Genomic DNA, 12,578 nt, shown 5'->3' with positions numbered 1-12,578 from the left:
AAACCCTGATCCTAGCCTGTGAATAAACCCTGATCCTGGCATGTGAAAACCCTGATCTCAGCCTGTGATAAACCCTGACCCTGGCATGTGAAAACCCTGATCTCAGCCTGTGATAAACCCTGATCCTGGCATGTGAAAACCCTAATCTTAGCCTGTGATGAACACTAATCTCGGCCTGTGATAAACCCTGATCTCAACCTTTGATAAACCCTGATCCCGACCTGGGATAAACCCTGATCTTGGCCTGTGATAAACCCTGAACCTGGCCTGTGATAAACCCTGATCTTGGCCTGTGATAACCCTGATCCTGGCCTGTGGTAAACCCTGATCCCGGCCTGTGATAAACCCTGATCCCGGCCTGTGAAAACCCTGATCCTGGCCTGTGATAAACCCCAATCTCAGCCTGCGATAAACCCTGATCCTGGCCTGTGACAAACCCCGATCCCTGCCTGTGATTAACCCTGATCTCAGCCTGTGATAAACCCTGATCCCTGCCTGTGATAAACCCTGATCCTGGCCTGTGATAAACCCTGATCTTGGCCTGTGATAAACCCTGATCCTGGCCTGTGAAAACCTTGATCCCGGCCTGTGATAATCTCTGATCTCAGCCTATGATAGACCCTGATCCTGGCCTGTGAAAACCCTGATCTCAGCCTGTGATAAACCATGATCTCGCCCTGTGATGAACCCTGATCCTGGCCTGTGATAAACCCTGATCATGGCCCATGATAAACGGTGATCTTGGCCTGTGATAAACCCTGATCTCAGGCTGTGATCAACGCTAATCTCGGCCTGTGATAAACCCTGATCCTGGCCTGTGAAAATCCTGATCCTGGCCTGTGATAAAGCCTGATGTCAGCCTGTGATAAACCCTGATCTCAGCCTGTGATAAACCCTGAACCTGGCCTGTGAAAACCCTGATCTCAGCCTTTGATAATCCCTAATCTCGGCCTGTGATAAACCCTGAACTCAGCCTGTGATAAACCCTGATACTGGTATGTGATAAACCCTGATCTCGGCCTGTGATAAACCCTGAACCTGGCCTGTGATAAACCCTGATCTTGGCTGGTGATAAACCCTGATCTTGGCCTGTGATAAAGCCTGATGTCAGCCTGTGATAAACCCTGATCTCAGCCTGTGATAAACCTGAACCTGGCCTGTGAAAACCCTGATCTCAGCCTTTGATAATCCCTAATCTCGGCCTGTGATAAACCCTGATCTCAGCCTGTGATAAACCCTGATCGCGGCCTGTGATAAACCCTGATCCCGGCCTGTGATAAACCCCGATCCTGGCCTGTGATAAACCCTGATCTCAGCCTGTGATAAACCCTGATCGTGGCCTGTGATAAACCCCAATCCTGGCTAGTGATAAACCCCGATCTTGGCCTGTAATAAACCCTGAACTCAGCCTGTGATAAACCCTGACCCTGGCCAGTGATAAACCTCGATCCTGGCCTGTGATAAACCCTGATCCCAGCCTGTGATAAACCCTGATCCTGGCCAGTGATAAGCCCTGATCTCGGTCGATGATAAATCCTGATCCCAGCCTGTGGTAAACCCTGATCTTGGCCTGTGATAAACCCCAATCCTGGCCTGTGAAAACTCTGCTCTCAGCCTGTGATAAACCCTGATCCTGGCCTGTGATAAACCCTGATCTTGGCCTGTGATAAACCCTGATCTTGGCCCATGATAAACGCTGATCCCGGCCTGTGATAAACCTCGATCTTGGTCTGTGATAAACCCTGATCTTGGCCTGTGATAAACCCTGATCCTGGCCTGTGATAAACCCTGATCCTGGCCTGTGATAAACCCTGATCTTGGCCTGTTATAAACCCTGATCCTGGCCTGTGATAAACCCTGATCCTGGCCTGTGATAAACCCTGATCCTGGCCTGTGATAAACCCTGATCCTGGCCTGTGAAAACCTTGATCCCGGCCTGTGATAAACTCTGATCTCAGCCTGTGTTAAACCCTGATCCTGGCCTCTGAAAACCTTGATCCCGGCCTGTGATAAACTCTGATCTCAGCCTGTGATAAACCCTGATCCTGGCCTGTGAAAACCCTGATCTCAGCCTGTGATAAACCATGATCTCGCCCTGTGATAAACCCTGATCCTGGCCTGTGATAAACCCTGATCTTGGCCCATGATAAATGCTGATCTTGGCCTGTGATAAACCCTGATCTCAGGCTGTGATCAACGCTAATCTCGGCCTGTGATAAACCCTGATCCTGGCCTGTGAAAATCCGGATCCCGGCCTGTGATAACCCCTGATCCTGGCCTGTGAAAACCCTGATCTCAGCCTGTGATAAAGCATGATCTCGGCCTGTGATAAACCCTGATCCCGGCCTGTGATAAACCCTGATCTCGGCCTGTGATAAACCCTGATCCTGGCCAGTGATAAACCTCGATCCTGGCCTGTGATAAACCCTGATCCCAGCTTGTGATAAACCCTTATCCTGGCCTGTGATAAACACCGAATCTGGCCTGTAAAAATCCTGATCTCGGCCTGTGATAAACCCTGATCCTGGCCCGTGACAAACCCCGATCCCTGCCTGTGATTAACCCTGATCCTGGCCTGTGACAAACCCCGATCCCTGCCTGTGATAAACTCTGATCCTGGCCTGTGATAAACCCTGATCCTGGCCAGTGACAAAACCTGATACTGGCCTGCGAAAACCCTGATCTCAGCCTGTGATAAACCCTGATCCTGGCCTGTGATAAACCCTGATCCTGGACTGTGAAAACCCTGATCTCAGCCTGTGATAAACCCTGATCCTGGCCTGTGAAAACCCTAATCTTAGCCTGTGATAAACCCTGATCCTAGCCTGTGAATAAACTCTGATCCTGGCATGTGAAAACCCTGATCTCAGCCTGTGATAAACCCTGATCCTGGCATGTGAAAACCCTGATCTCAGCCTGTGATAAACCCTGATCCTGGCATGTGAAAACCCTAATCTTAGCCTGTGATGAACACTAATCTCGGCCTGTGATAAACCCTGATCTCAACCTTTGATAAACCCTGATCCCGACCTGGGATAAACCCTGATCTTGGCCTGTGATAAACCCTGAACCTGGCCTGTGATAAACCCTGATCTTGGCCTGTGATAACCCTGATCCTGGCCAGTGATAAACCTCGATCCTGGCCTGTGATAAACCCTGATCCCAGCCTGTGATAAACCCTGATCCTGGCCAGTGATAAGCCCTGATCTCGGTCGATGATAAATCCTGATCCCAGCCTGTGGTAAACCCTGATCCCGGCCTGTGATAAACCCTGATCCCGGCCTGTGAAAACCCTGATCCTGGCCTGTGATAAACCCCGATCTCAGCCTGCGATAAACCCTGATCCTGGCCTGTGACAAACCCCGATCCCTGCCTGTGATTAACCCTGATCTCAGCCTGTGATAAACCCTGATCCCTGCCTGTGATAAACCCTGATCCTGGCCTGTGATAAACCCTGATCTTGGCCTGTGATAAACCCTGATCCTGGCCTGTGAAAACCTTGATCCCGGCCTGTGATAAACTCTGATCTCAGCCTATGATAGACCCTGATCCTGGCCTGTGAAAACCCTGATCTCAGCCTGTGATAAACCATGATCTCGCCCTGTGATGAACCCTGATCCTGGCCTGTGATAAACCCTGATCATGGCCCATGATAAACGGTGATCTTGGCCTGTGATAAACCCTGATCTCAGGCTGTGATCAACGCTAATCTCGGCCTGTGATAAACCCTGATCCTGGCCTGTGAAAATCCTGATCCTGGCCTGAGATAAAGCCTGATGTCAGCCTGTGATAAACCCTGATCTCAGCCTGTGATAAACGCTGAACCTGGCCTGTGAAAACCCTGATCTCAGCCTTTGATAATCCCTAATCTCGGCCTGTGATAAACCCTGAACTCAGCCTGTGATAAACCCTGATACTGGTATGTGATAAACCCTGATCTCGGCCTGTGATAAACCCTGAACCTGGCCTGTGAAAACCCTGATCTCAGCCTTTGATAATCCCTAATCTCGGCCTGTGATAAACCCTGAACTCAGCCTGTGATAAACCCTGATACTGGTATGTGATAAACTCTGATCTCGGCCTGTGATAAACCCTGAACCTGGCCTGTGATAAACCCTGATCTTGGCTGGTGATAAACCCTGATCTTGGCCTGTGATAAAGCCTGATGTCAGCCTGTGATAAACCCTGATCTCAGCCTGTGATAAACCCTGAACCTGGCCTGTGAAAACCCTGATCTCAGCCTTTGATAATCCCTAATCTCGGCCTGTGATAAACCCTGATCTCAGCCTGTGATAAACCCTGATCGCGGCCTGTGATAAACCCTGATCCCGGCCTGTGATAAACCCCGATCCTGGCCTGTGATAAACCCTGATCTCAGCCTGTGATAAACCCTGATCGAGGCCTGTGATAAACCCCAATCCTGGCTAGTGATAAACCCCGATCTTGGCCTGTGATAAACCCTGATCCCAGCCTGTGATAAACCCTGATCCTGGCCAGTGATAAGCCCTGATCTCGGTCGATGATAAATCCTGATCCCAGCCTGTGGTAAACCCTGATCTTGGCCTGTGATAAACACCAATCCTGGCCTGTGAAAACTCTGCTCTCAGCCTGTGATAAACCCTGATCCTGGCCTGTGATAAACCCTGATCTTGGCCTGTGATAACCCTGATCCTGGCCAGTGATAAACCTCGATCTTGGTCTGTGATAAACCCTGATCCTGACCTGTGATAAACCCTGATCTTGGCCTGTGATAAACCCTGATCCTGGCCTGTGATAAACCCTGATCCTGGCCTGTGATAAACCCTGATCTTGGCCTGTTATAAACCCTGATCCTGGCCTGTGATAAACCCTGATCCTGGCCTGTGAAAACCTTGATCCCGGCCTGTGATAAACTCTGATCTCAGCCTGTGTTAAACCCTGATCCTGGCCTCTGAAAACCTTGATCCCGGCCTGTGATAAACTCTGATCTCAGCCTGTGATAAACCCTGATCCTGGCCTGTGAAAACCCTGATCTCAGCCTGTGATAAACCCTGATCTCGCCCTGTGATAAACCCTGATCCTGGCCTGTGAAAACCCTGATCTCAGCCTGTGATAAACCATGATCTCGCCCTGTGATAAACCCTGATCCTGGCCTGTGATAAACCCTGATCTTGGCCCATGATAAATGCTGATCTTGGCCTGTGATAAACCCTGATCTCAGGCTGTGATCAACGCTAATCTCGGCCTGTGATAAACCCTGATCCTGGCCTGTGAAAATCCGGATCCCGGCCTGTGATAACCCCTGATCCTGGCCTGTGAAAACCCTGATCTCAGCCTGTGATAAAGCATGATCTCGGCCTGTGATAAACCCTGATCCCGGCCTGTGATAAACCCTGATCTCGGCCTGTGATAAACCCTGATCCTGGCCAGTGATAAACCTCGATCCTGGCCTGTGATAAACCCTGATCCCAGCCTGTGATAAACCCTGATCTTGGCCTGTGATAAACCCCAATCCTGGCCTGTGAAAACTCTGCTCTCGGCCTGTGATAAACCCTGATCCTGGCCTGTGATAAACACCGAATCTGGCCTGTAAAAATCCTGATCTCGGCCTGTGATAAACCCTGATCCTGGCCCGTGACAAACCCCGATCCCTGCCTGTGATTAACCCTGATCCTGGCCTGTGACAAACCCCGATCCCTGCCTGTGATTAACCCTGATCCCTGCCTGTGATAAACTCTGATCCTGGCCTGTGATAAACCCTGATCCTGGCCAGTGACAAAACCTGATACTGGCCTGCGAAAACCCTGATCTCAGCCTGTGATAAACCCTGATCCTGGCCTGTGATAAACCCTGATCCTGGACTGTGAAAACCCTGATCTCAGCCTGTGATAAACCCTGATCCTGGCCTGTGAAAACCCTAATCTTAGCCTGTGATAAACCCTGATCCTAGCCTGTGAATAAAACCTGATCCTGGCATGTGAAAACCCTGATCTCAGCCTGTGATAAACCCTGATCCTGGCATGTGAAAACCCTGATCTCAGCCTGTGATAAACCCTGATCCTGGCCTGTGAAAACCCTAATCTTAGCCTGTGATGAACACTAATCTCGGCCTGTGATAAACCCTGATCTCAACCTTTGATAAACCCTGATCCCGACCTGGGATAAACCCTGATCTTGGCCTGTGATAAACCCTGAACCTGGCCTGTGATAAACCCTGATCTTGGCCTGTGATAACCCTGATCCTGGCCAGTGATAAACCTCGATCCTGGCCTGTGATAAACCCTGATCCCAGCCTGTGATAAACCCTGATCCTGGCCAGTGATAAGCCCTGATCTCGGTCGATGATAAATCCTGATCCCAGCCTGTGGTAAACCCTGATCCCGGCCTGTGATAAACCCTGATCCCGGCCTGTGAAAACCCTGATCCTGGCCTGTGATAAACCCCAATCTCAGCCTGCGATAAACCCTGATCCTGGCCTGTGACAAACCCCGATCCCTGCCTGTGATTAACCCTGATCTCAGCCTGTGATAAACCCTGATCCTGGCCTGTGATAAACCCTGATCTTGGCCTGTGATAACCCTGATCCTGGCCAGTGATAAACCTCGATCTTGGTCTGTGATAAACCCTGATCCTGACCTGTGATAAACCCTGATCTTGGCCTGTGATAAACCCTGATCCTGGCCTGTGATAAACCCTGATCCTGGCCTGTGATAAACCCTGATCCTGGCCTGTGATAAACCCTGATCCTGGCCTGTGAAAACCTTGATCCCGGCCTGTGATAAACTCTGATCTCAGCCTGTGTTAAACCCTGATCCTGGCCTCTGAAAACCTTGATCCCGGCCTGTGATAAACTCTGATCTCAGCCTGTGATAAACCCTGATCCTGGCCTGTGAAAACCCTGATCTCAGCCTGTGATAAACCCTGATCTCGCCCTGTGATAAACCCTGATCCTGGCCTGTGAAAACCCTGATCTCAGCCTGTGATAAACCATGATCTCGCCCTGTGATAACCCTGATCCTGGCCTGTGATAAACCCTGATCTTGGCCCATGATAAATGCTGATCTTGGCCTGTGATAAACCCTGATCTCAGGCTGTGATCAACGCTAATCTCGGCCTGTGATAAACCCTGATCCTGGCCTGTGAAAATCCGGATCCCGGCCTGTGATAACCCCTGATCCTGGCCTGTGAAAACCCTGATCTCAGCCTGTGATAAAGCATGATCTCGGCCTGTGATAAACCCTGATCCCGGCCTGTGATAAACCCTGATCTCGGCCTGTGATAAACCCTGATCCTGGCCAGTGATAAACCTCGATCCTGGCCTGTGATAAACCCTGATCCAGCCTGTGATAAACCCTGATCTTGGCCTGTGAATAAACCCCAATCCTGGCCTGTGAAAACTCTGCTCTCGGCCTGTGATAAACCCTGATCCTGGCCTGTGATAAACACCGAATCTGGCCTGTAAAAATCCTGATCTCGGCCTGTGATAAACCCTGATCCTGGCCGTGACAACCCCCGATCCCTGCCTGTGATTAACCCTGATCCTGGCCTGTGACAAACCCCGATCACTGCCTGTGATTAACCCTGATCCCTGCCTGTGATAAACTCTGATCCTGGCCTGTGATAAACCCTGATCCTGGCAGTGACAAAACCTGATACTGGCCTGCGAAACCCTGATCTCAGCCTGTGATAACCCTGATCCTGGCCTGTGATAAACCCCTGATCCTGGACTGTGAAACCCTGTTCTCAGCCTGTGATAAACCCTGATCCTGGCCTGTGAAAACCCTAATCTTAGCCTGTGATAAACCCTGATCCTAGCCTGTGAATAAACCCTGATCCTGGCATGTGAAACCTGATCTCAGCCATGTGATAAACCCTGATCCTGGCATGTGAAAAACCCTGATCTCAGCCTGTGATAACCCTGATCCTGGCATGTGAAAACCTAATCTTAGCCTGTGATGAACACTAATCTCGGCCTGTGATAAACCCTGATCTCAACCTTTGATAAACCCTGATCCCGACCTGGGATAAACCCTGATCTTGGCCTGTGATAAACCCTGAACCTGGCCTGTGATAAACCCTGATCTTGGCCTGTGATAAACCCTGATCCTGGCCAGTGATAAACCTCGATCCTGGCCTGTGATAAACCCTGATCCCAGCCTGTGATAAAACCCTGATCCTGGCCAGTGATAAGCCCTGATCTCGGTCGATGATAAATCCTGATCCCAGCCTGTGGTAAACCCTGATCCCGGCCTGTGATAAACCCTGATCCCGGCCTGTGAAAACCCTGATCCTGGCCTGTGATAAACCCCAATCTCAGCCTGCGATAAACCCTGATCCTGGCCTGTGACAAACCCCGATCCCTGCCTGTGATTAACCCTGATCTCAGCCTGTGATAAACCCTGATCCCTGCCTGTGATAAACCCTGATCTTGGCCTGTGATAAACCCTGATCCTGGCCTGTGAAAACCTTGATCCCGGCCTGTGATAAACTCTGATCTCAGCCTATGATAGACCCTGATCCTGGCCTGTGAAAACCCTGATCTCAGCCTGTGATAAACCATGATCTCGCCCTGTGGAACCCTGATCCTGGCCTGTGATAAACCCTGATCATGGCCCATGATAAACGGTGATCTTGGCCTGTGATAAACCCTGATCTCAGGCTGTGATCAACGCTAATCTCGGCCTGTGATAAACCCTGATCCTGGCCTGTGAAAATCCTGATCCTGGCCTGTGATAAAGCCTGATGTCAGCCTGTGATAAACCCTGATCTCAGCCTAGTGATAAACGCTGAACCTGGCCTGTGAAAACCCTGATCTCAGCCTTTGATAATCCCTAATCTCGGCCTGTGATAAACCCTGAACTCAGCCTGTGATAAACCCTGATACTGGTATGTGATAAACCCTGATCTCGGCCTGTGATAAACCCTGAACCTGGCCTGTGATAAACCCTGATCTTGGCTGGTGATAAACCCTGATCTTGGCCTGTGATAAAGCCTGATGTCAGCCTGTGATAAACCTGATCTCAGCCTGTGATAAACCCTGAACATGGCCTGTGAAAACCCTGATCTCAGCCTTTGATAATCCCTAATCTCGGCCTGTGATAACCCTGATCTCAGCCTGTGATAAACCCTGATCCGGCCTGTGATAAACCCTGATCCCGGCCTGTGATAAACCCCGATCCTGGCCTGTGATAAACCCTGATCCTAGCCTGTGATAAACCCTGATCGAGGCCTGTGATAAACCCAATCTGGCTGTGATAAACCCTGATCCTGGCCTGTCAAACCCTGAACTCTGCCTGTGATAAACCCTGATCTCAGCCTGTGATAAACCTCGATCCTGGCCTGTGATAAACCCTGATCCCAGCCTGTGATAAACCCTGATCCTGGCCAGTGATAAACCCCAATCCTGGCCTGTGAAAACTCTGCTCTCAGCCTGTGATAAACCCTGATCCTGGCCTGAGAAAAACTCTGATCTCAGCCTATGATAGACCCTGATCCTGGCCTGTGAAAACCCTGATCTCAGCCTGTGATAAACCATGATCTCGCCCTGTGATAAACCCTGATCCTGGCCTGTGATAAACCCTGATCTTGGCCTGTGATAAACCCTGATCCTGGCCTGTGATAACCCTGATCTCAGGCTGTGAAAACGCTGATCTCGGCCTTTGATAAAACCTGATCCTGGCCTGTGAAAATCCTGATCCTGGCCTGTGATAAAGCCTGATGTCAGCCTGTGATAAACCCTGATCTCAGCCTGTGATAAACCCTGAACCTGGCCTGTGAAAACCCTGATCCGGGCCTGTGATAAACCCTGATCTTGGCCTGTGATAACCCTGATCCTGGCCTCTGAAAACCTTGATCCCGGCCTGTGATAAACTCTGATCTCAGCCTGTGATAAACCCTGATCCTGGCCTGTGAAAACCCTGATCTCAGCCTGTGATAAACCCTGATCGTGGCCTGTGATAAACCCCAATCCTGGCTAGTGATAAACCCCGATCTTGGCCTGTAATAAACCCTGAACTCAGCCTGTGATAAACCCTGATCCTGGCCAGTGATAAACCTCGATCCTGGCCTGTGATAAACCCTGATCCCAGCCTGTGATAAACCCTGATCCTGGCCAGTGATAAGCCCTGATCTCGGTCGATGATAAATCCTGATCCCAGCCTGTGGTAAACCCTGATCTTGGCCTGTGATAAACCCCAATCCTGGCCTGTGAAAACTCTGCTCTCAGCCTGTGATAAACCCTGATCCTGGCCTGTGATAAACCCTGATCTTGGCATGTGATAACCCTGATCCTGGCCAGTGATAAACCTCGATCTTGGTCTGTGATAAACCCTGATCCTGGCCTGTGATAAACCCTGATCTTGGCCTGTGATAAACCCTGATCCTGGCCTGTGATAAACCCTGATCTTGGCCTGTGATAAACCCTGATCCTGGCCTGTGTTAAACCCTGATCCTGGCCTCTGAAAACCTTGATCCCGGCCTGTGATAAACTCTGATCTCAGCCTGTGATAAACCCTGATCCTGGCCTGTGAAAACCCTGATCTCAGCCTATGATAAACCATGATCTCGCCCCTGTGATAAAACCCTGATCCTGGCCTGTGATAAACCTGATCTTGGCCCATGATAAATGCTGATCTTGGCCTGTGATAACCCTGATCTCAGGCTGTGATCACGCCTATCTCGGCCTGTGATAAACCTGATCCTGCCTGTGAAATTCCGGATCCCGGCCTGTGGATAACCCCTGATACTGGCCTGTGATAAACCCTGATCTCAGCCTGTGATAAACCCTGATCTGGCCTGTGATAAACCCTGATCTCGGCCTGTGATAAACCCTGATCTCGGCCTGTGATAAACCCTGATCCGGCCTGTGATAAACCCTGATCTCGGCCTGTGATAAACCTGATCCTGGCCTGTGATAAACCCTGATCCTGGCCTGTGATAAACCCTGATCCCGGCCTGTGATAAACCCTGATCCTGGCTGTGATAAACCCTGATCTTGGCCTGTGATAAACCCTGATCCTGGCCTGTGATAAACCCTGATCTGGCCTGTGATAAACCCTGATCTCTGCCTGTGATAAACCCTGATCCTGGCCTGTGATAAACCCTGATCTTGGCCTGTGATAAACCTGATCTTGGCCTGTGATAAACCCTGATCTCAGCCTGTGATAAACCTGATCTCGGCCTGTGATAAACCCTGATCCTGGCTGTGAAACCCTGATCCTGGCCTGTGATAAACCCTGATCTTGGCCTGTGATAAACCTGATCCTGGCCTGTGAAAAACCCTGATCCGGCCTGTGATAAACCCTGATCTCAGCCTGTGATAAACCTGATCTGGCCTGTGATAAACCCTGATCTCAGCCTGTGATAAAACCTGATCTCGCCTGTGATAAACCCTGATCCTGGCCTGTGATAAACCCTGATCTGGCCTGTGATAAACCTGATCTGGCCTGTGATAAACCTGATCTCAGCCTGTGATAAACCTGATCTCGGCCTGTGATAAACCCTGATCCTGGCCTGTGAAAACCTGATCCTGGCCTGTGATAAACCCTGATCTGGCCTGTGATAAACCTGATCCCAGCTGCTGTGATAAACCCTGATCTCGGCCTGTGATAAACTGATCCCGGCCTGTGATAAACCCTAATCCTGCCTGTGATAAACCTGATCCTGGCTGTGACAAAACCTGATCCTGGCCTGTGAAAACCCTGATCTCACCCTGTGATAAACCTGATCCTGGCCTGTGAAAACCCTAATCTTACCTGTGATAAACGCTGATCTCAGCCTGTGATAAACTCTGATCTCAGCCTGTGATAAACCCTGATCTCAGCTTGTGATAAACCCTGATCCTGGCCTGTGATAAACCCTGATCTCAGCCTGTGATAAACCTGATCCTGGCTGTGATAAACCTGATCTTGGCCTGTGATAAACCCTGATCTCAGCCTGTGATAACCCTGATCTCGGCCTGTGATAAACCCTGATCCTGGCTTGTGAAAACCTGATCCGGGCCTGTGATAAACCCTGATCTTGGCCTGTGATAACCTGATCATGGCCTGTGAAAACCTTGATCCGGCCTGTGATAAACCCTGATCTCAGCCTGTGATAAACCCTGATCTGGCCTGTGAAAACCCTGATCTGGCCTGTGATAAACCTGATCTCGCCTGTGATAAACCCTGATCCTCGGCCTGTGATAAACCCTGATCTGGCCCTGATAAACCCTGATCTTGGCCTGTGATAAACCTGATCTCAGGCCTGTGATAAACCCTGATCTCAGCCTGTGATAAACCCTGATCCTGGCCCTGAAATAAACCTGATCTCGGCCTGTGATAAACCCTGATCCTGGCCTGTGAAAACCCTGATCTCGGCCTGTGAAAACCTGATCTTGGCCTGTGATAAACCCTGATGATCCTGGCTGTGATAAACCCTGATCCGGCCTGTGATAAACCCTGATCCTGGCCTGTGATAACCCTGATCTCAGCCTGTGATAAACCCTGATCGTGGCCTGTGATAAACCCTGATCCTGGCTGTGATAAACCCTGATCCTGGCAGTGATAAACCCTGAACTTCTGCCTGTGATAAACCCTGATCCTGGCCTGTGATAAACCTGA

Source organism: Carcharodon carcharias, chromosome 31, assembly GCF_017639515.1.
Source record: "Carcharodon carcharias isolate sCarCar2 chromosome 31, sCarCar2.pri, whole genome shotgun sequence".
In the NCBI taxonomy this organism is placed as follows: Eukaryota; Metazoa; Chordata; class Chondrichthyes; order Lamniformes; family Lamnidae; genus Carcharodon; species Carcharodon carcharias.
Note: the sequence above shows the minus strand (reverse complement) of the source record.